Source organism: Rhipicephalus microplus, chromosome 2, assembly GCF_043290135.1.
Source record: "Rhipicephalus microplus isolate Deutch F79 chromosome 2, USDA_Rmic, whole genome shotgun sequence".
Classification (NCBI taxonomy): Eukaryota; Metazoa; Arthropoda; class Arachnida; order Ixodida; family Ixodidae; genus Rhipicephalus; species Rhipicephalus microplus.
In genome coordinates, this window is record NC_134701.1 from 156,768,187 (window position 1) to 156,789,750 (window position 21,564).

The 21,564-nt window shown below is 46.9% G+C and overlaps 2 protein-coding genes across 4 annotated transcripts in view; both read right to left on the reverse strand.

Moving 5' to 3' along the window:
• The window catches only part of Tsp74F (Tetraspanin 74F), a 482,187-nt gene that overhangs the window by 322,498 nt on the left and 138,125 nt on the right, over window positions 1–21,564 (reverse strand). For both annotated transcript variants that reach the window (XM_075886948.1, XM_075886945.1), the window contains exon 2: window positions 1,503–1,596. The gene's annotated coding sequence lies outside the window, so the exon portion shown is untranslated. The remainder of the gene's footprint in view (window positions 1–1,502; window positions 1,597–21,564) is intronic.
• LOC142796419 (uncharacterized) overlaps window positions 1–21,564 on the reverse strand; it is a 235,054-nt gene that overhangs the window by 149,433 nt on the left and 64,057 nt on the right. The window lies entirely within an intron of this gene.

The following is a 21,564-nucleotide window of genomic DNA, read 5'->3' on the forward strand; positions in this document are numbered from 1 at the left end:
CAACATCTGCTGGGGTACGTTACCTTGTGCTCAAGCGCTTGCATGGAATTTGATAAAGCAGGCTTATAAGCCAAAAGCACTGTTCACTTTTGTTTTTTCTGTTTTTGCTTTCATGTTTGTAGAATAATTACATCGCTTGCAAATACCTCATGTGGTATCTTTAGAGACGTCAACACCTACGCACAAATCTCAGTTACCAGGTGTTGTTTCGTACACAGTAGTGGCGACATGCGCAATGGTTTCTTCGGCACGGCAAGTGATGCTCGAAAGTGACGCCGTAGTTGCTTGTGGTGCAGTTGCACCAGCATGGCTAGTGCCCTCTTTCATAGCAATACAATGGAACAATATAACTCATTCTGAATGAGCAACTAAAAAATATTACCGTCAGCATGTTCCTTCTTTTCCAGATTTCTTTTCTTTCTATCTGTCTTTTTTTTTCCTCATACAATTCCAACTAGTTAGTAGTTAGAAACACTTTCCTTTTATTAGCCCACAAAATACGTCACCCTTTTTTACCTCAAAATCCATAGCAACATGCTGAAAGATATGTTAGCTCGTTTCTACAAACAAGTGGTACTGCGCAATAAAGATGTAAACATACAAATGAAGTGTAGGCAGTAGCAATAGACCTCCAGAAACATTTTCCTCCTGTCGCTTCTTTAAAGTTTGCTGACATTCACACTACACCCACGGCGGACGTGGAGCAAGATCCGAACAATTTGTCGAGGCACGAAAACGACAGAAACGTAAAACACGAGTTTAATTGGCGATATAGCCTTTCTTGTGCCAATTTTACGAGAGTCTTCCTAACTGTAATCATGGTCATCATCACGAATGCCTCTTTCTAGCTATCCCAATTTGCGAGAAAAAGCTACTGCGAACGTGAAGTTGCGACGACGATAGGATGTTGAGAAGGGGGGGGGGGTGCATTTCCCGTGAGTTCACATGATCACATTGTCATTCAGTGTTTCCTTTTTGTACTCTCGTTCATGCTGCGTTGCTCACATATAGTGAATTTCCAGTTCACAGTTCTTGCATAATGAATGCATTTATGGGCACCAAGCATCACGGACAGTTTTGCCGTTGTTGATGAAACACTGCCCAGGGAACATGTATATTTACAATACAACTCGACCGCGCTTTAAGAAACGAAGTCGGTGGTTATAGGTTAGGTTAGCCAGATAAAGGTATCGAAAAGTTTACATCGACGATACACGTGATTACATTCGCACGAAGCTGAATTAATGCCCGAGGTTCAATTGCCATCGCTAGATATAACGCAAATAACAAGTCGCGCATACCCAAATGGAAAGACTACACCCAATAGAGTTACTCACAACACTTAAGCCTACGTTTCACGCACAACAATGCTGCACAGAAAATGTTTCGAGCGAAAAGAATCTGTTGTACAATAGCATAACCCTAAGTAGAGACGCAGGAAAAGTTAGGATCATTTGTATATATTGTTTTATGCGTTGAGAATCAATAAAAAGGCACTGTACCTTGTGGGACGTCTTAGAAAGAGCACTCGAATATAACGAATGTCCAAGTCATTTCCAGCGATGGCAACCGCAGCTACGCAGGGCTCTCAGGAACCTGCAGTGCGATAGTAAAATTGTATATATCACATATCTTAAACACTCAAAGGGCAGTCATTGTATCTTGCATGAAACATCACATGATCATAAGATGTATTAGACTAGGCAAACCAACAGGCCTTACTGAACGGCATTAGAGACAATGGATCATGGCGAGAAAGCAATCATATATACACAAGTTATGAAATGTTATTCTCCCCGCGAAGACAAAAACGCCAATAAAACTGTTCATGAGCTTATGTAATTTAAGAGCTTATGAGAAATCGACAATATTCAGCGTTTTGAAGGTCTTTTCCGCCTGCTGAAACTTCAATACTGTTCCATTTCTCATGAACTGTGTGGGCTCTGTTGAATCTTTTTTAAATAACCGAATAAATTGCTAGTGATGACGTCACTGAAACCGCCATATTTGTGCACTAGCGTGATGACATGCGAAGCTTGAATCCTCACGTTATTGTTATCCCTTCGGCGCACGCAGATTCTTTCTTTACACTAACGCACCCAAACCGATAACGTCCCACCCGGCCACGTCGTTATCATAGCGATGCAGATAAACTGCGACGTTATCATAGCCACTATGTAGGAGAACCAGTACTTCAAAAAGCTTAATCGATGACATCACATGCCAGGTATCAATATTTTTCAATCTGTAAATTTATGGGAAAAAGTTCTGCAGAGAACTAACTTCTTAGAAAGTCTGTAAGTTGGACCTATAGGTCTTCGGACATTCTTTCATAATCCCGTCTCTCTTTCTCTTCCTCTCAGTCTTCCTCGTAGAATCATGCCTAGGCGTTTAATGAACGCGAGCCCGAAAGAAATTTAGCTCGCTACATCAACCTTTCCCTGCATCTTTATCTCTCTCTCTCTCTCTGTACATCGACCTAATGAGCCGCAAACTATAGCTTTAAAATTCAGGCAGCGTACCGTATTTGAATCATTGTGCTGTCAAGCCCTGCTTTCGTGTATATACGAAACCATTAACGGTACACAGTGAGGCCCCTTTACATTTTTTTTTTCTCAATTATTTCGTCTACTGTTTTCCACTCTCCTGCCCGGGTAAACTGGACCGTGCAAGTGATTGTCACGCGCGCATGCAAACGCTATCGAGCCAAAAAAAAGTTAAAAAAAAAAACAAAAAACGCCTTGTGCTTCTTACCGATATAGCTTGTGCTCTCAAGAATGATGCTATGCAGAGAATACTGACAAACAGAGAAACAAGAACGGGTAGCGAAATTCGATAGCATCGTACGCACGAAGTGATTAACGCGTGCGCCCTCTTTCGTGTAAGCCCGTGGCGGCGGTAATTTGAGAAGGCTCTCGTCCCGGGCGAGACCTCACAGGAGCAATTAGTCAGGTCACGACTAGTGCCTGCTACGCGGTTGATGTGTTGGCCCGAGAAGAAGCGATAGAGCGGCCACGATGATGAAAAGAAAGAAGTACGTATATGGACGGGGCGAAGGAAAAAAAAAAGAAAGGAAGTAACGGCTATAACGGAGGAATGGCTATTGAAAAGAGGAGGAAATCTTGTGAATTCCTAGGTGCCGCTGCCGCGGGCGTGTCGCTGATATCTCAAGCAGGCGGCTGTGCGAAACTTCATCAAGACTTTTTGTCGTCTCGGCAGCATTCATCACTCGCCCCGTGGTTCCGAAAAGTTTCGCGAGGAACCAGTCGAATCACAGGCGCGCGGAGGCTGCCACCGATTGTTCCTTCTTGAGCCGTCAGAAGAGAAACCGTGTCCTTGTAGCTTCGTATACCTCCATTATCGTAATTCATTAGCCGTAATCAAACTTTGACTGGCCTTCTTTCTCCTTTTCATTTCAGACCCAGAGTATTAGTCGCGGTCACGGCGATTTGACGTCACGGCAAGGACTCGCCTACTCCACCGCCGCTTATCTCCGTTTTCCGCGCCCGCCGAATGCCCACTCTTTAGCGAAACGTTGGCAATTACTCTTCAATATCGTGACGCAAATCCCTCAAGGTGGAAGGCTTCATAACAAGTGAAACTTGCCGAAGCTGTAAAGTGCTCTGATAGTTTAGCTCATAGGTACGCAGACTCCCGTCCGAAAGGAAATATTATTGTGATGGTGTTGCAGGGCAACAAGACAGTCGTTTTCATTGCGTACATCAAGAAATGGGCACTAAGAAAAGATGCTGAGGCATGTTAACGTGATTAAAGCTAGGCATTGACTCTGGGTTCAGAGCATACGTGTGCCGAAGTACCACAAACGAAATTATGCGTTTTATATTCGCTAAATACATTACGCTTAGCCGAGAAAGTTACGCGTTCATCTTCGAATAATCTAAATGACTTGGCAGAATTACGCTTTCTCCAACAGGAGACTTTAAACGAGTTTGACTCTCATAAGCACTCGCCTAACGTATTATAAAAATTGACAAAGTATTATTGCCACACGAACAAACGTTTCTGAAATGTTCAGATTCGTCCGTTTTTTTTTTCGAATCATATGTAGAGGTTTCTTCTCAACAGTCGCCAGGCAATATATAATTGTATACCCTGACTTGTGTGAAATGCTGTGGTGCCGGCGTGTCACAAACGATAATGTTCCCTTCGCGTGGGAGCACCGCATCAACAATTTGAACACGATCGCCAGAAAGTCGCGATGAACTCTTTCGATCGCGCACTCAGCGACGTGACCCAAGTAATATCAAACTTTCGCCTAGGTGAGTTGACGACTGGTCTCGCACGTCACGTTCACGTAATAATTCCAAGAAAAAATAATTTATGAGGCCGCTATCTTAACAACGTGATAGTTACGAGCGCAACAGCACCGTTGCTACGATTCTGCACGAAGACAGAATCTGACAGCAAGAATGATTTCCGCACACAACCTTAACCGCACTTAACCTTAATGATTTCGGTGAAATTAAGCTTCAAAATTATTGCAACAAAAATCCTCAGACTAAACAACGTGTTAAGTGAGCAAGTGCTGGAGGACAATCGACACAAAAGCGACGGCTGTATTCCAGGCGAGGGCATTCAATATTATATTTTGCGAGATTCGATACTGCACTCGAGTGCGAAGCTTGGCACACTAGTGAAAGCACGGTCCGTAGATACGTGAATTCCTCCGATTCAAGTATTATTAGAAAAGAGCAAACTCTCATATATCCTAAAGGGATTCCCCATGAACAACTCAACCTACTAATTTAAATATTGCGTCTCAAAATCGCATGATTGAGCGCCAATGAGTGTGTTGTATTCAAGCATAAGCGTGTTTTTGCTTTTCACACCCTTATAAATACGTCTGCCATGGGCAAGAATGGAATCCATCAGAGGGGTTAGCCGCGCGACACAGACCTTCTCACCGCTTTCACACTGCCAACGACCAAGTGCGCGTGATTGTGCAGAAGCGAAAGTAAAGTTTTTATTGTTTTACCAGGAACATTGTCGATTATGTTTTCGTCACATTCATCTGCAGCTTGAAACGAGCAGAAAACGAACGCAAACAGCGGTACAACGCACGAAGCGAGCGTATTATTGTGCAGCCTCACGTTGTCGTTCAGCGCTCTGTCTCGTCTCTTCTCCTGTCCCCTCCCGCCCTGTCGTTTGCGCTGGTAAGCACTCTTTTCAGCTAAAGTGTTTAGCATACGATGTTCTTTCTTTTTGTGGATTCAGGGACCGGGTGTGAAAGAAGCTCTTTATATACAGTGGGCAACACGGCTACAGGAGGAGGAGGAGGAAGGGAAGAAATGAAAGGCAGGGAGGTCACCAAGACGCACGTCCGGTTTGCTACCCTGCACTAGGGGAAGGGGTGACGGGATTAAAGGAGAAGAGAGAGAGAAGTGAAGGGCAACGTGTGTGTAGATGTGACCTTGTCCATTTCACGCTTATAAGCGGTCGCGTAGTCCGGTCGTCTTTAGAAAACTTAGCAATGCCCGCGTCACTTTGCTTCAAAAAACCACACGCGATGTTTTCAAAGATTATTTCTGCCCACACGGCTACAGAAATACTATAGCGTAAAGGGCATGGTAACACTACCCGAAGCCGGCAGCCCTTTCATCAGATATGTCACTAAAGATACTCAAGAAACTTGGGAGCTCAAAGCCGTGAGCGAGACGGCAGCAGAATGGTCTACAGATTACTGAGACCAATATGAATCGTGCAAGTGGGCGTCACCCGCATTCCGAATGCTGCGTGATCGGCGCAACAACGCAGGCAATCGCAACCTTGCATTGCAGTACGCATGGCGCAACGGCCTATAAGCCGCTGCTAAAGCCGGAAGAAAGGGGTGTGGTCCGAAAAGGCAATGCTACGATCACGGGCTTAAAGAGAGCGCTGCATGCGATCAGAAAGAGTTGGCCGCGACGAAATTATGAGGGACCGACCCGAACTGCATCTGGCACAGAGCGTACGTTAAGACTGTTCTCTCACGCACCTGGCGTGAGTCAGCAGCCAGTGTGCTCGCTTCTCGAAGCGAATGGTCCTTGGCTCGAGGCACGTAGACTATATGTGCCAAAGGCGGCGTGGTACCCGCCAAAACCCAAGTCTTGCGCGGTGGCAGGGTTCGCGGACGCCTGCGGTGGTCGTTGACAACCCGCAATCTTCGCGGCGGTGGAGGTGTTCCGTCTCTTGCACGGAGGAGCGCCCGACAATGGCCAGTGGGAAACTTGTTTGCGTCGAAGCTCACCGTTACTAAAGACCCCTTTCCTGGCTTGAAGCAACTGTACATGGGGAGTGAGAAGAAAGAGAGAAAGAAAGAAAGAAAGAAAGAAAGAGAAAGGAAAGAAAAGAAGAAGGAAAGAAAGAAAGAAAGAAAGAAAGAAAGAAAGAAAGAAAGAAAGAAAGAAAGAAAGAAAGAAAGAAAGAAAGAAAGAAAGAAAGAAAGAAAGAAAGAAAGAAAGAAAGCTTATGGATATTTTCAAGAACTGATCGCAGTTCCTTCAGGGGAATACGTTCGTTTGGCATATCGGTTATTATCACGAGAATTTTGGGGTGGCACCACCTGGCGGGAGGCTTAGCTGACGTCACGGCACGGACTCTTCTATGGAGCACTCTGCCTCGTCTCTTCTCCTGTCCCCTCCTGCCCTGTCGTATGCGCTGGTAGGCACTCTTTATTATGTTATACCAACACGCCCAATCCTACTGTAACTTTAGCTGAAAGAAATGTCGGTCAATCGGAATGCTGGAGACATCATAAGTGAAGCCAACTGACCAATCGGAAAATCCACTTACAAAAGACAAGTTTTATCAATTCACCGTCAGATGCTTTCACGATGCAGACGCTCGACGGGAATTTTCAGGGCGTGGTGCAACTATGGTTGCGATCTATGGTTGCGTGAGGAAATTTCGATTATGCTTTTAGTGCAGCTCTGTAACCTAGCAGCCAATCTCTCGCTATGGCTAGCTGCTTTCTTTACATATTTATAACGCATATACGCTTTATCGGCATGAGCGTGTGTGCGTCAAAACAACATTGTACCTATCATGCGTGGGACTTTCCACTCGTATCGCTGATATCCGTCTGACTGGTGCGACGGCCAGTTGAAAACAGCAATTTTATGCTGCGATCAAAAGAAAAAGAAGCTTCACGAATTGGGGTTGCCTTCATTGTGATTCACTGAGTAGTTCAGAGGCACAGCTTACCCCATACCAAACCGCTTTCTGGCGCTGCCAGCAAACTTCTAGGGAGTGCACAGGAAACAACGTTCTCCCAGTGGTGCACCACTCAGTAGTACACCATGCAGCCAGGTCGACTGGACCAGTCGTCAACGCCACACGCCCTTCTTGATGCATCTCTGTATGCCAACTGGACTCCGTTGGAGAGAAGCCATATTGTTTTATCCGTGTCGTTCACGAAGTCTTATTCTTTTCCCGTTCGAATGACGGACAACGCTCTTTGCGATACCTGTAGTTTCGAGGACACTACAGCACATTTTGTGCGGCTGTCGGAGAAGCAATGCTCAAAGGCGGTACATGGCGTCCGATGTAGTGCATCTTGACAGTGGGCCAATGGCTGTCGAAGCCATCCTTAAACGTCTTCGAAGAAGATATTCCAGCAGAAGTTGATGAAAGCGCTACTGATTTTTTTTTTTCAAGCAACCGACTTCGAGAAGCGGCTGTGACAGTGATGTCGCGTACAATGCAAGAATGATGCACTCTAACTCTGTGCGTGTGTGTGTGTGTGTGTGTGTGTGTGTGTGTGTGTGTGTGTGTGTGTGTGTGTGTGTGTGTGTGTGTGTGTGTGTGTGTCATTTCTTTTACCAAGTTTATTTTCTTGTGGTGCTCCAGAGTTTAATAATGTCGCTCGATATCTGTTTTAAATAAGCTCGACAAATCCATCCGGCAATGATCCCATTATGCAATCAGTCCATAGAGCGTGCATAAGAAGTCTGTAGCCTCCACATGAAAGCGCCTGGCGACTGGTGGTGCTCCTATTTCTTATCCACAAAGTATGCATAGCAAATCTGTAACCTTCCCTGGAAAGCGCATCTGACTTTCTATGCCGATTATGCAAACGGTTAAGACCGTATCGCACGTAGCAGCATTAACATACACATCCACGCATACGACACGAGTGCGAACTGTGAATATGGTTTTATTAGGCCAGTCTTCTCACAGCGAATTGGTAACACTATACATAGCGTTTTAATTTTAGAAGCGATCATCACTAGAAAATAAATCCGCGCACAATTTTCGAACGTGCAATAGGTGACGCAAGCGTAAAAATAGCCCTAATATGAGCGTCATTACCAAGGACGAGTAGCAAAAACAAATCACATTTTACGATAAGATCAACGTACAAAGAGAGAGAGAGGGGGGAAGTTTGAGGTTCGTAAAGCGGATTCCCAATGCCATAAACCTAAATTCCCGAAAGCGATTCAAAGAAATCGGAGAAGTTACAGGAGGATTCACTGAAAAGCACCAAAGAGTCACGGCGTTGTAGTGGCACCGGGCGCGATCATAAAATCACGAAAAATCAGGATAAATCGCCGAAAGAAAAAGTGTACCGAGAAGAAACGCGACACCATACGCCGTCTCTTATTTGTTACCGCGCACCGGCAAATTAACCTTGGAAGGCTGGCTTGTGAGCCGTTAAAGAAGACGGACGAAACCAAAATCAGAGTCTTGATCTGCGCTAATGTAATGTTCCCTCTTACCTTCCTGTGCCGTGAATATTCTCGAAGGCATAGACCTACAATATGCGAGACCGAAATAGAATGCCCGCACAGCCAATACATTAACTGCGGTGGAACGCCGTCAGCACTGCCGAGAGAATTCGAAATGTTATCCCGCACTCAGGCCCTTACGCAATCTTCATTTTTCGCGAAACTGCTTAGGCGCGAGCCTCTTTTCGCGGGAACCTACCAGGCAGTAATTCAACGAGAGAGTGCACCTAATCTGTTCACCGATAACTGGGCGCTTCGCGATAATAATAGCGCTACCAAAGAAGTAAGAAAAATTTTAAACGCGTCACCTATTTGGATAGCAGAGCCAGAGAGTATCTCTTAATTATAGACAAGATTGTCAGGGTTGCTAGTCAATACGTGCCTCTTAAGAGAACCTACCTTGTTCTGCCATTTGTTTAAGCGAAACATTAATTGCATCGCTGCTTTTGCTCCATGGCAACTCCTTATTTCATGGTGGCTGAGAGGGTGAGCTCCAACTGCTTTAGTGCAGCTTTTGAATCTGCCTCCTTCATTCGTACTGAATAAAAATAAGCAGATGTAAGAGAAGAAAGAACCCGTGACGTCTTAGGCCCTATTCATTAAAGCACGACATCCAATCATTCGGTGTGTGAGTTATTAGAAGAAAAGTACGATGATGGGACTTGCACGGGGAGCGAGCGGCACGTGTATCACGCTTTACTGATCTTGAACGGTCAGCAATGGATGCGCTGCAGTGGTGTTCAGGGCAATAACGTCGCCCCATTTTTCATCTTGCAGGCTTCCTTTCTCGTACACCGTTTTCGTAAACTGAAAGACCGCAAGAGCTTGTTTCTGTGTGAGGCACAGTCTAATGAAGCTATAGGGAACGGAACGTATAAGTAATTGTTATTAGTAGTATTTGACCCTGTTTTGGTAATGATGGCATAAATGGAAATGGGTTAAAGTAGACGGAACTTCGTCGACTGTACAGGAACGAAACCCGCAACCATCAGAAAACGCATCCGATTCTCTACCGATTGAACTGTGGTGGCGGTCGATTTTCCGTCCCCTTCGTGGTTTTTTTTTATGCGCATGGAAACCTGGAACCGCAAGCCAGCCCTATTTAGAGGTACGATAGCGTGTGTCGAACAATGTTATTTTTGCTCAACGTGCATCACGCAGCATCTCATCCTTTTACGAGCACCGGGTGTCAATGCTGCCTCATTGTTCACGTTGGGCGGGGATACGAAAATTTGTGCACACGGCTATAAAGAATGGATTGGCGAGCTGCTTGTTTAACGACCACACAAGCCGGCGCTAAAAAACAGAACCAGCATTGATGGTATAAATAGACAAGGTATTGTCCTTAGAGCCACTCTTTTCTTGGGCTGTATTTCTGCCTTCGTTTCCATGAGGGTTTAATAAGTGTATATTTTGCTAGAGTATGCAGATGTATTTACAGCGAAACACGGAAGAAAGGGCCCAGTTACTCTGTAAGGAAGCTTCCTTACCTTGCACCCACCGAGATCATTTAGTGGCTTCAGAACGTCACATGACTGAGCCTGAGACTGACCGATGCTGAGTCTGATGGAGCAGTATGCAACATGAAAACACGCCACTGACACTATGGAATTGAGAATCCCCACTACCATCACATCCCACCTTCGGTCACACTCTCCTCGATTCACAGCCCGAATGTTCAACCAGACAAAACGTCTGGCGGGACAGAATGCCCGAAGGAGAAGTAACAATATCCGCAAGCGCCAAGTGAAAGCTGTGTGCCATTGTTTATCATACGTTAGGGCACTGAGGAGGCAGTGGAAATGGCGAAGTCGTAACACTGGCTGATTCGAGTGTGAGGATTCGCCAAGAGAAGAGCCCAGCCGGCTCATCACCCCGGTTCCACCTGTGATCACTCAGCCGGCCCCCGGGATTATGCGTTGTCAAGTTTGTTGTAGCTTCAGCTGTTCTCCGGATGCCATCATTTGCGGGTATCACTGGCAACAGTCATTTGCCAGTTGCATCCGCAACGTCCTGTTCCTGGGGCAACAGCCATGAAAAACGCAATACACGCCCGGTGACAAGGGCTACTAGTGCAATGTAGCTAGATACCTGAGTAACAAGTGTACTGCAATACTTTCCAACTAAAACAGTGCGTTCGGGGAGACTGGATGTCCAATGAGCCCAACTATCTTAGATGCCTCACCAAGCACCCAAAGTGCCCGTCGTATAGCGGCAGTCCTGCTCAGGTGGCGTCGGCGCCAACATGTCTGATACGAAAAAAAATTTGCCATGCCGTCACGTCAACATAGCACGTTACCATGAGGTCAAAGACGGTCAAATTTTGTGCCGTTGCTATGACGTTCCCTTACGTGAAGTCATGTGATGGCGGCATCACGTGACATCTTCGCTTGGTCAAATGTGGGCCGATCATGGAGGCAGTGCAAGGCTAGGTGCGGTTCAAACAGCTCGAAATGGCTCCCGGCATCCGGGAGGGATTAGGAAACCAGAAATCAATACATGGATTGGGGAAAAAGAGAAGACAACGGCCTTTGATGTTGAGTTATCTGAAGCGAACGCATAAGGGATCCTTTGAGTTTTGTGAGATATTAAAGGCAATTTAACAATCAGGTCGCATTCGTCGTCATACTATCCAATTTTATACTGAGTTTCTCTCCCCAGCCACCACTCCAGATGATCCTGGCCGCCTTCGTACAATGAACGTTTGTGCAGTTCACCAAGCGGCACCCACAGACTGACGTTCCCATTCTACCTAACACTTTTCATAAGGCTTATATACTAGTACTAGCTGCTGCTGCTACACGAATCCTAAATCTTTTCATTCGGTGGAAGCTAAGGCGTTCTCTGATAATCTGGGAAGGGGCACTTCATGTACAAGAGGCGAGAGTTGCAAACGATCACGTGTTTAGGACCAAATTTAAGACCACCATACGATGCTGTACGTTATTGTGCGAATAGACGCTTTATGCTGTTAGGGTTATTCCCTTTTTCTACACATGACGAATCTAGATAAGTGCGGTACCGGATAACAAATAAATATTTCTTTCATGGGTTCCGTTCCTGGTATATTTTGAGTTCGCACATGTGGCCGTCGGTTTTCAACGCCACACGAGCCACGTGTCATTAATAATAATAATATTAATAATAATAATAATAATAATAATAATAATAATAATAATAATAATAATAATAATAATAATAATAATAATAATAATAATAATAATAATAATAATAATAATAATATTAATAATTTAAAAAAATAATAAATGATCTCTTACGTTCCAAAATGACGGTTTTGTTATAGGAGAGACGCCGTCACGTGGGACACTGGAAATTTAACCCATCCGGCGTTCTCTACCGTGCACTGACATCCCAGAGTACACGGGACTCTACTACACCTTCGCGTGCCTCGAAATGCGACTGTCATAGCCGGGGTCCAGTCCGCCACTTTCGGGTCAGCGTGCGAGAACCACAGCCACTGCTCAACCTTGGTGTACGTGTGTCACACACAGCACACGTGGTAAAAACAGACGTCTGCGCATGCCAGCGTTACACATTCTCGTCGTCTTAAACGCTTCCACGCCGCGGGCTCAAGTCAACGGGGTCAGGGAAGATTCCGTATGGCTTGGCCTGTTCCATCGTGGAAATTGAATCGGTCCTGCAATAACCTCCACTTAACTTCTTAAAAAAAAAACCCACTTAATTGCAAGTATTGAAAGCAACGATATCTTGCATTCTGTATACACCACTCGGCTCCAACCTTCACCCGGTTTGTGAAACTTGCCTTGAATTTGCGGTGTCCTTTTTTTTTATACTTCTCCAATACCTTAGCACCATAGAGTATGCCCCGTGGCGTTTCTTTAAAGTAAAAGCCCACCGAGGAGAAAGTAGAGAGACGAGTGGAAAACCACGTTCAAGAGCACCCACGACAGTCATAGACACGGGGCAACCTGTCTCCTCGGGTCCCGCTTATCGCCTGGGCTGCCGAGGATGCATAGCGGACCAATGGGGTGAAGTGAGTCGCGATGTAGTGGGAATCACGTACCGGCAGTAGGCATTATACGCTCCGGCATCTCCTTCACCTAGATTTCCCCTGCCCGCCGAGCACGGTGACTCTTATCACTTCTTGCCTCGCTTATTCACACCACCAACGACTCGCTTAGTTTATTTACGGCTGCCGCTCTTCGATTCCGCCGTTTCGGAAGGCCAGCTGCTCTGTAATGTAGTACGTATACTTAAGGTGCCGCCACACTTAAAGAAGCGAGCACCTTACGACTTCGCCTCGTAAATTACTGTGCACGCAAATTCGTTATGAAAATTACACGATGGTGGACTAACAACGTACGGGACCCTTAATATTTGCCAGGAAAGCATTCACCCGCGCAACTGAAACTGGAGTCGCTTTCTGGGGAAAAAAATGAAAATAGAAAAAAAAGGAAGAATGTGTTCAGCGGCTTATACGTTTGTTGTACTTGCATGTGATACCTGTCGTACTAGCATGCGTTTGTCGTACCGCACAACTGGCCTTGTGGCTTGAATGCTTCGCAGACTGGTTGTGTATGGCCCTAGGATTGTCTTTTTTTTTTGTTTTCGTATTCCAATCGCAAGCGGGTCCCGACAACTTATTTTTACACCGTGGTCCCGGCGCGACGACATTGACTCCGATATCGAGACCCGGCCTCCCCTATCGCGCCGTAAATGCGTCGTGACTTTCCGCAGCATGTTGTCGTCACGAAAATTGAGGTGACCGGAGCCAGCTTCGAAAGGGAGCCACTACTAACCTACATACCTTGTCAGCAAGGACGTAGGGGGCTCATGGAATTACCTGGTCCGATTTAATTCTGAGATTGTGACGGCGAAAGCAACTTCATTTTGTACACCCGTGGGAGTCACCGTTCAAAGCAGAAAAAAAAAACTGAGATAAAATGGAGTTTTTATGAGTCGTCTCAAATGAACGCTGCTGACGCGTCGGCACGATAGATAAACGTACTCGCTCACAATTACCCAGCAAGATATCGACGTGCATAAATAGAGGCCTGATGCTAGTAAGTGCAATCGAGTCACCTCTTTCGTTTTCTTGTTCTCCTTTTCTTTTCTTTTTTTTTACAGCAAAGCTGTTTGAGCCGTTGATTGGTATGTGGGGTTTAACGTCCCAAAACCACCATATGATTATGAGAGACGCCGTAGTGAAGGGCTCCGGAAATTTCGATCACCAGGGGTTCTTTAACGTGCACACGAATCTGAGCACACGGGCCTACAACATTTCCGCCTCCATCGGAAATGCAGCCGCTGCAGCCGGGATTCGAACCCGTGACCTGCGAGTCAGCAGCCGAGGGCCTTAGCCACTAGACCACCACGGCGGGGCTTGTTTGAGCCGTTCGTGATCTGTCCAACTCCAACAAAAAACTCCACGCCGCGATGAGATCACATCTCCTTGACTAGAAATACGTTGCACAGCTGCGCCTCCTTCCCTAACCCATACACTGCTCCGCCCCCCACCCACCTGCCTAGACACTGCGCGTGGCCGCTTGGTCGCGCCAGGCGCGACGGCCCGACCAACTGCGCATGCGCTTGTTCATTCTGTAGAAATCCGGCGCGTGGCGGTGGCGCCACAGGCAGCCATGGGGAGGCTGCAGAAGATTCGAACTGCCAATTAGGAAGCCGTTTACTGAGAATGGCGGCACGCTGCCCAATGAGACTGCTGGACTCGGCTCGTTTTGAATAGTACCTGACGAAGTACGGCCAAAACAGCGAGATGTGACTCAGCTGAACTCGACTGGAACTTGGCATCATTTGGAATTACGTCGTCTCACTTAGCATCACTTGGCGTCACTTCGTGCAGCTCGGACCACCTATGCCTGCCCTGGGGATGACGGAAGGGCGATTAGAAAGCGGGACAAGAAGGACAAGAAGAGCGAAGCTTGCTCTCAGCCGCTCAGGGCTTTAAAAGACGAAACTCAACGATGCTTGCAAAATAGTCTGGTTCCTTCAAAACTGTTTCAGTGGTGCAGTTTTGTTTTAGGTTGCTGCTGGGTCGTTGCTAGGAATGAGATAGGTGAGATGTTCGATATGAGCCCCAGGCAGACACAGGTATGACACCGATGTCGAAAACCCCAGAGGCCGAAACTCGCGCTGAAACCAAGTGGTTGCACCTCTCGTAGATCTGCGGGCACGTCGTCATTGGCGTAGGCCTTCTGTCGCTTTGGGGTTTTCTCACAGCGGCCGTTATCCTTACCGTTTCCTAGTATTCTCTCGTACGTACTCAGATCTTCGGCTTCGCAGCCATTTGTTTGGATAACTGTTGCCCGTTTCGTAATTATTGGACCGTCGGTAAGTAGTGGGATTGACGCGATTCCCCGGGGCGCACGTCCTCTATTATGGTGACAGCCTTACTATATGGTGATAGTCTCTTGATAGGCCACACAAGTTACGGCTACCTAACAGCCTCGCTGTTTAAAGAGAGAGAACTAGGGTACTGCCTGCACAAATGAGTATTATCAGCTGAAACGATAGCGCACCACACAGCGCGTCTACCATTCACTTCGAAAATGCCCTAAATGACGACGCTGGTTTCGTCGCATCACGGAAGGAGGAGGATAAGCGAGCGTCAATAAGCAGCAACGAAGGGAAGTATTTAGATTACAGTTAATAACAGCAAGGGAAGCAGTGCCCGATCACTAAGGGTGTTTCCGAAGAGAACGGTAGACGCGCTGTTTGATGCGTCGGTTTCGGTTTCGCCTGCTAAATTAGCCAAATTTCATTGCTCAGCGGTGACTACCAGTGGCCGCTTTTCAAAAATTTCAGAGTGGCTGGATACTAGAAAGGACTTTAATTCGCCCATTGGACTCAACTAAATATTTACATTAATTAAAAGCCAACTGTTATAATTTCTCTAATTACTGTCGTAACTAGGTATTTCTTGTGTGCAACTGAGGATGCATTTTTCAGCAGTAAAGGGAACACCGCAGGTAGAACGCAAATGCCTCCTTTCTGTAATTTTTGAATAATATTTACACCAACTAGGCTTACATCTTACGCATATGGTCCACACAGATTGTGGCTTTAGTGTATGCGTAGTATATAGACACGGCAATCAGATATCCCGTTGATAAACAGCGCAGCATCGCACTTCACAGGTCTTAACGGTTATGCAATACCGATAAAGCAGATGTCTACAACGAAAGGTCCTCCGGCAACCTACAGCATCCCCTTCCTGCACCTCTCCGATAAGCGCACGGATGTGGCAAGATTATACACAGACGGACGAAACAGAACTCTCTGCGATGGAAGTCAAGGGCAGAGCTTGGAAGCTCTGAGCTCAGCTGCTTGCAACGCGTGCATGCGAGGTAACTGCCCCGACGGCGTTATTCCGGCGGCGCCAGTGCCTGCATAGGCGGGCGGCTGTATCAAACGATTTCGAAATCGACGTAAGACTTGCTGCTCCGCGGTTTCCATGCAGTGAAACAAGAATAAAACACAATCCCGACTATACACTCAAGCATGTACCCTGAAAGTAATGATATCGTACAAAAAGCACTTCAGCCGAGCAGGGAGAGGGGGGGGGGGAAGGAGTGTACCGCCTTTTTCCGCTTTCAACCGCTATTAACCGGTACTTGGGGTGTCAAGAGAGCGAGCGTCGGGAAAGAACGAAGTAGGGAGAGGATGAGAACAAAACCAAAAAGGAATAGGAAGAACAAGAAGTAAAACATTCGAAACTTGGGCAGGGCTTCTCTCCACCGCAGCGTTTGCGAGCAACATTCGGTTGTGTGTGTTACCCTAGCCCTAGAAGGCGGGGGCCCCGACTTAGTTTTGGAACGGAGGGACGGCTGGGGAAGGAGGGGTGCCGGGCAGACCGCCCTTCGCACGCCATTGTGATTTTGTTAAGGCGACAAGAAAAACACTCTCACATGAGCTGCGCCACTTCTTAAGTGCCCGCTTTCAAACTTATGCTGTGGCCGCGCATGCTATGAGCCGTTCGTCTAAATAACTGCTCAACGCTTAAATACGCAACCCGGTGTGAGCGTTCTCCTGCCTCCTTGCCCCGCTTCTTAATCGCCTCATTTGTCCGCCTTTGTTATTGTTTCTTCCCCGTGATACTGCTCCCGCTCTTTTAACTCCCGCAACTTTTCACCGTCCATTCCAAGTTGTCGTCCCCTGCTACTCTGCAGCTGCTGCTGCGCTGATACATCCTAGTCGCCGCGAACCTCAAGCGCCATACTAGAGTGTTTTGCCGGTGGAGGGGTGTTTGAGAATATACGAATGGAAGGCGGCATCGCAAGAGACAGCGCCGTTGTTTTCATTTCATAATTGAGGCGTTTGAGGAGAGGGTCGCACCAATGGCGGCGCATAGGCGTCCCCTGGGTGACGGCAGTCCGGCGACACGGCGGCACCGTTACAGTGAGCGCCCTCCCCTGCACCCCTTCTTCCATTTTGTAGAGGCCGCCGTGCTGCCGCCTTTCTAGCGCCAAGCAAGGCGTTCGTGTAACGACAGCGAAGAAGGTGCCGAGAGGAGAACAAGGTGAAGGGAAGTGGAAGTCCCAATTAAAAGCGCGCGCTGGGCGCGTGAGCACCGCGGGCAAAGCGGGGGAAAAAAAAGTAAACGAGAGGATTGCAAGAAGAAGAAACAAAGTGCTGATTATTCTATGGTGCTGACTGTCAGAGAGAAGGAAGGAGAGTGGTAAGAGAGGGGGAGAGTTCTAGCCAGCTAAATGTCGAATTGGTAAGCGTTCTCCACAGCGCCCAGCTACAAGTGGTACACGCCGAAATTGCGGCCGATCGGGCTGCAGCCAGGCACAGAGCTACCTCTCGCGAGCGCCGCTCTCTCCACCAGTGCTCTCATCTCCTCCACCGCCTCCCATGTTGTTCCCGCGCCTGAGCGGCGCCCAAGCCGAGCTTGGAAGCGTCCGGCGTGTTGCGCGCCAAAAGCGAGCAAAACGCGCGCGCGCGCCAAGAGAGAGCTTCGCGTTCGGCCGACTTCTCGCGACGCGTGCCGCCGCCTTGCTTCCGGGGTGAGGAGGAAAGGATGAAGACGAGGGTAAGAGATTGCCCTTGGGCGCGACGATGTCTCGGACTTAGTGTACCTCCGGCAGCGTTTACTGCTGTGTAGGAGCAGCGGTTTACCGGAACGGAGCTTTGTGGAACAGAGAGGCAGGAATAGGGTACCACGTCGTCAACCCTAATTATTCCCGTAATCTTGTGGGAAATAGCGATGCTTATAACAATAGCAGATGACACAAAGCTTTTGAGTTAGTGTCTTTGCTCGCGCTGCCACTTTGAACGTTGTTACGCCACCCCGAGATGGCGCTGTTACTTATCCCATGCTTTGTAACTTTTGCTGCCTCAGCGGCCTCCTAACACAACAAGAGCAAAGTTTATTTATTTACTTTTCAACGTCGAAGCTGTTGAACCTAGCCGTAAGCTTTATGTAGTACCACCATTCGTAAACGGGTATGAGCCACAGAAGCGGGGTAAATCTCACTAACTCCTACTGATCACCTAAAGACGGAGGACGTAACAGTCAACGCAACACTAGCGAACGGCAACGGCGGCTTCCTAAAGAACCCGAAGCGATAAAAGACCTGCACCAACGACAATGTGCCCGTAGGTCTATGAGAGATGCGAACGCCTCCTTTCCACGCGAGATCTTGTCTTTGAAGTTCGGACGACCATGTCGCGAGTGGTTTTACTCGATAACCTCGGAATCGACGTATATATATATATATATATATATATATATATAGAGAGAGAGAGAGAGAGAGAGAGAGATGCATGAAGAAGTGAAATACTAATTGATTGGGCTGCTGTACACACATTTGCTAAATGAGATAGGCAGGTAAATGACAGCCATATTTGAGATCGAAGATCGACGACGTCCCAAACGGTCAAGCGAAGTGGCGTCGTGCAGCGAAGCGTCGTTCGTCATTTTCTGATTGCGCCGTTATAATCACTAAATCACGCGCTCCCATCTATTTCGGCTTCCGCTATCCAGTGCTCGCACTAAATTTAATTAAGAACCTTGAAATCATATTAGTACCATGTAGGCTGGGCGGGTGCTTATATTCCTGCATCTGAGCCTGATGATCTTAGAACTTAGAAAAGCTCCAAAGTGATGCACCGCAAGTGACAGTTGTATCGAATAGTTCCGGATCAGACTATAGACTTAATGCGTCTCAGGGATGTATTAGAGATATTTTTATGGCTGCCCCAGCCGGTCTGTGGTAGGTCGACAAAATTGCTTTCAGAAAATTCTATCGTAGATGTGAACAATTCAGAAAAAAAAAGAGGAAGTCGTACTTCCTCAGTTAACCATACTCTATGTATGTTCGTGCCCACGCTCATACCCGGACTATAAATGTAAAGTATGCGTAGCAGAAAGGGCGTCTTATAAACTTATATTGTGGGAATGTCCAAAGATATCAGCATCTTTTCCTGAGGCCCTCCAGGAACAGCGGCGGCTAGTACTGCTTAGCTCGGAGGTCCGAGACCGAAAAATGGGCTATCTGCCAGACCAGGGAGGCTGTGTGGAGACAAGGTCTCCTGGTACCTCCCTGTGCGCTCTATCTCGGACCACACACATGCGGGATCATGAAATAAAGTTGATTCACTGACTCACTCACATGACATGGTTCTCGACTGTAAGCCGCATTTGCTGCCTTCAATGCGGCGCCGAACGCACACGATTGATGAGCCGCTGTCCAAAGCCCATCGACGATCGAAACAAATAAGAGCACGTGGGACGCAGGGAGGCCCTCATAGATTGGCAGAGAGCGTAAGAGCCTAAGCTGAACACGCCCTGAATCGGGACATTGCCATGCCCCGCCTTCGAAATAGCACGACACCGCGTTGCACCGCACGGGCAGTGCACACGCAGCATTCGCTTTGCACCCGCGATTCGCGCGTACACGTTCTGTGCCTACGGAGGCACCCGCATGCTGCGCCGAGGACGAGACAGGCCTGATCTCTCTCTTTCTTTACTACGGGAGCCTAACTGCATATTGCGAGCACCCCTGGAGATATATTTATATGTTATACGGTCTTTCCATCAGTATACCGATGGACGACTTCATTGCAGAAGTGGGAAAGAAGCAGGCTGGAGACCAGGCAGTCGGGGATAATGGCATCGGTACTAGAAATTCCAGAGGAGAGTTATTAGTATAATGCGCAAAACACAAAAATTTACGGATCTTGAATACATTCTACCGAAAACGAGGGACCCGTAAGGGGACATGAAGGAGCCCTAATGGCGAAAACAAGAACGAAATAGACTTTATACTGAGTGCACACCCAGGCATCGCGCAGGATGTGAAAGTGCATGGTAAGTTACGATGCAGTGGCCATGAAATTGTGTGGTCTCGAATTAGCCTAGGCTTGAAGAAGGAACGAAATAAAACGATACGCAAGAAACACTGAAGAAGCTAGCACTGAGAGGGAAAGTACGAGAATTCAGTCTCGCTTCAGAACAGATACTCTACTTTTACCGAGGGAACAATGCTTAGCGCTAGCGTTAATGCAATTAATGATAATCTGACGAGTATCATTACGGAGTGTGTAGTGGAGGTTGGAGGTATGGTAGTTAGGACACTGGACAGCGAAGAACCTCGATAAAAAACGCCAAATCATGAAAGCCTCAAACAGAACAGACAAAACGGAACTGGCAGAACTTTCCAAGTTGATTATTAAGCGTAAGGTGTCCGATGTAAAAAGGTATAACATGGAGAGAATTGAACACGCTCTAAAGAACAGAGGAAGCGTCAAATCAGTGAAGAGGAAATTTGGGATAGGCAAAAACCGGATGTATGCACTGAGGAACAAAGAAGGCAAAATAACTACCAATATGAATAGAATGGTTAAAATAGCGGAGGAGTTTTACAAAGAACTGTACAGTAGCCGCGACACTTATTGCCTTAATAGAACTAGCAGTAACCCCCGCAGATGACATCCTACCAGTAATGACAAAAGAAGGCAGAAAAGCCTTGGAGGGAATGCAAGGAGGCAAAGCTGCTGGTGAGAATCAAGTAACATCAGATTTGCTGAAAGGCGGAGGACAGATTGTATTACGAAAGCTAGCCACCCTGCTTACGCAGTGTCTCATGACGGATAGGTTACCAGAATCTTGGAAGAATGCTAAAAACATCCTAATACGTAAGAAAGGAGATCACAAGGACTTGAATAATTACAGGTCAATTAGCTTGCTCTCCATCGTATACAAGCTATTTACAAAGGTAATTGGCAATGGAATTAGGGCAACATTAGAAATCAATCAACCAAAGGAACAAGCAGGATTTCGAACAGGCTACTAAACAATCGAACACATTCATACAGTCAATCAGGTGATGCAGAAATGCTCATAATACAACCAACCAGTATATACATAGCCTTCATAGATTACGAGAAGGCATTTGGCTCACTGGAAATATCAGCAGTGAGGCAGACACTGTGGAATCAGGGTGTCGACGAAGCACATATAAACATCCTTGAAGAAATCTGCAGAGGACTAGATGCAACCATAGTGCTCCATAAAAAAAGCGACAGAATACCAATCAAGAAAGGTCTAGTACGAGGGGGTACAATTTCCCCAATGCTATTCACCGCATGCTTACAAGAGGTTTTCAGGGCCCTAGAATGGGGAGAGTTAAGGACAAGTTAATAGAGAGTACCTTAGTAACCTGCGCTTCGCTGATGGCATTGTATTCCTTAGCAAATCAGGAGACGGATTGCAACTCATGATCCTGAATTAGACAAGGAAAACAGAAAAGTAGGTCTTAAAATTAATATGCAGAAAATGAAAGTAATGTACAACAACCTTGAAGAGAACAGTGCTTCGAGATACGTAATATTC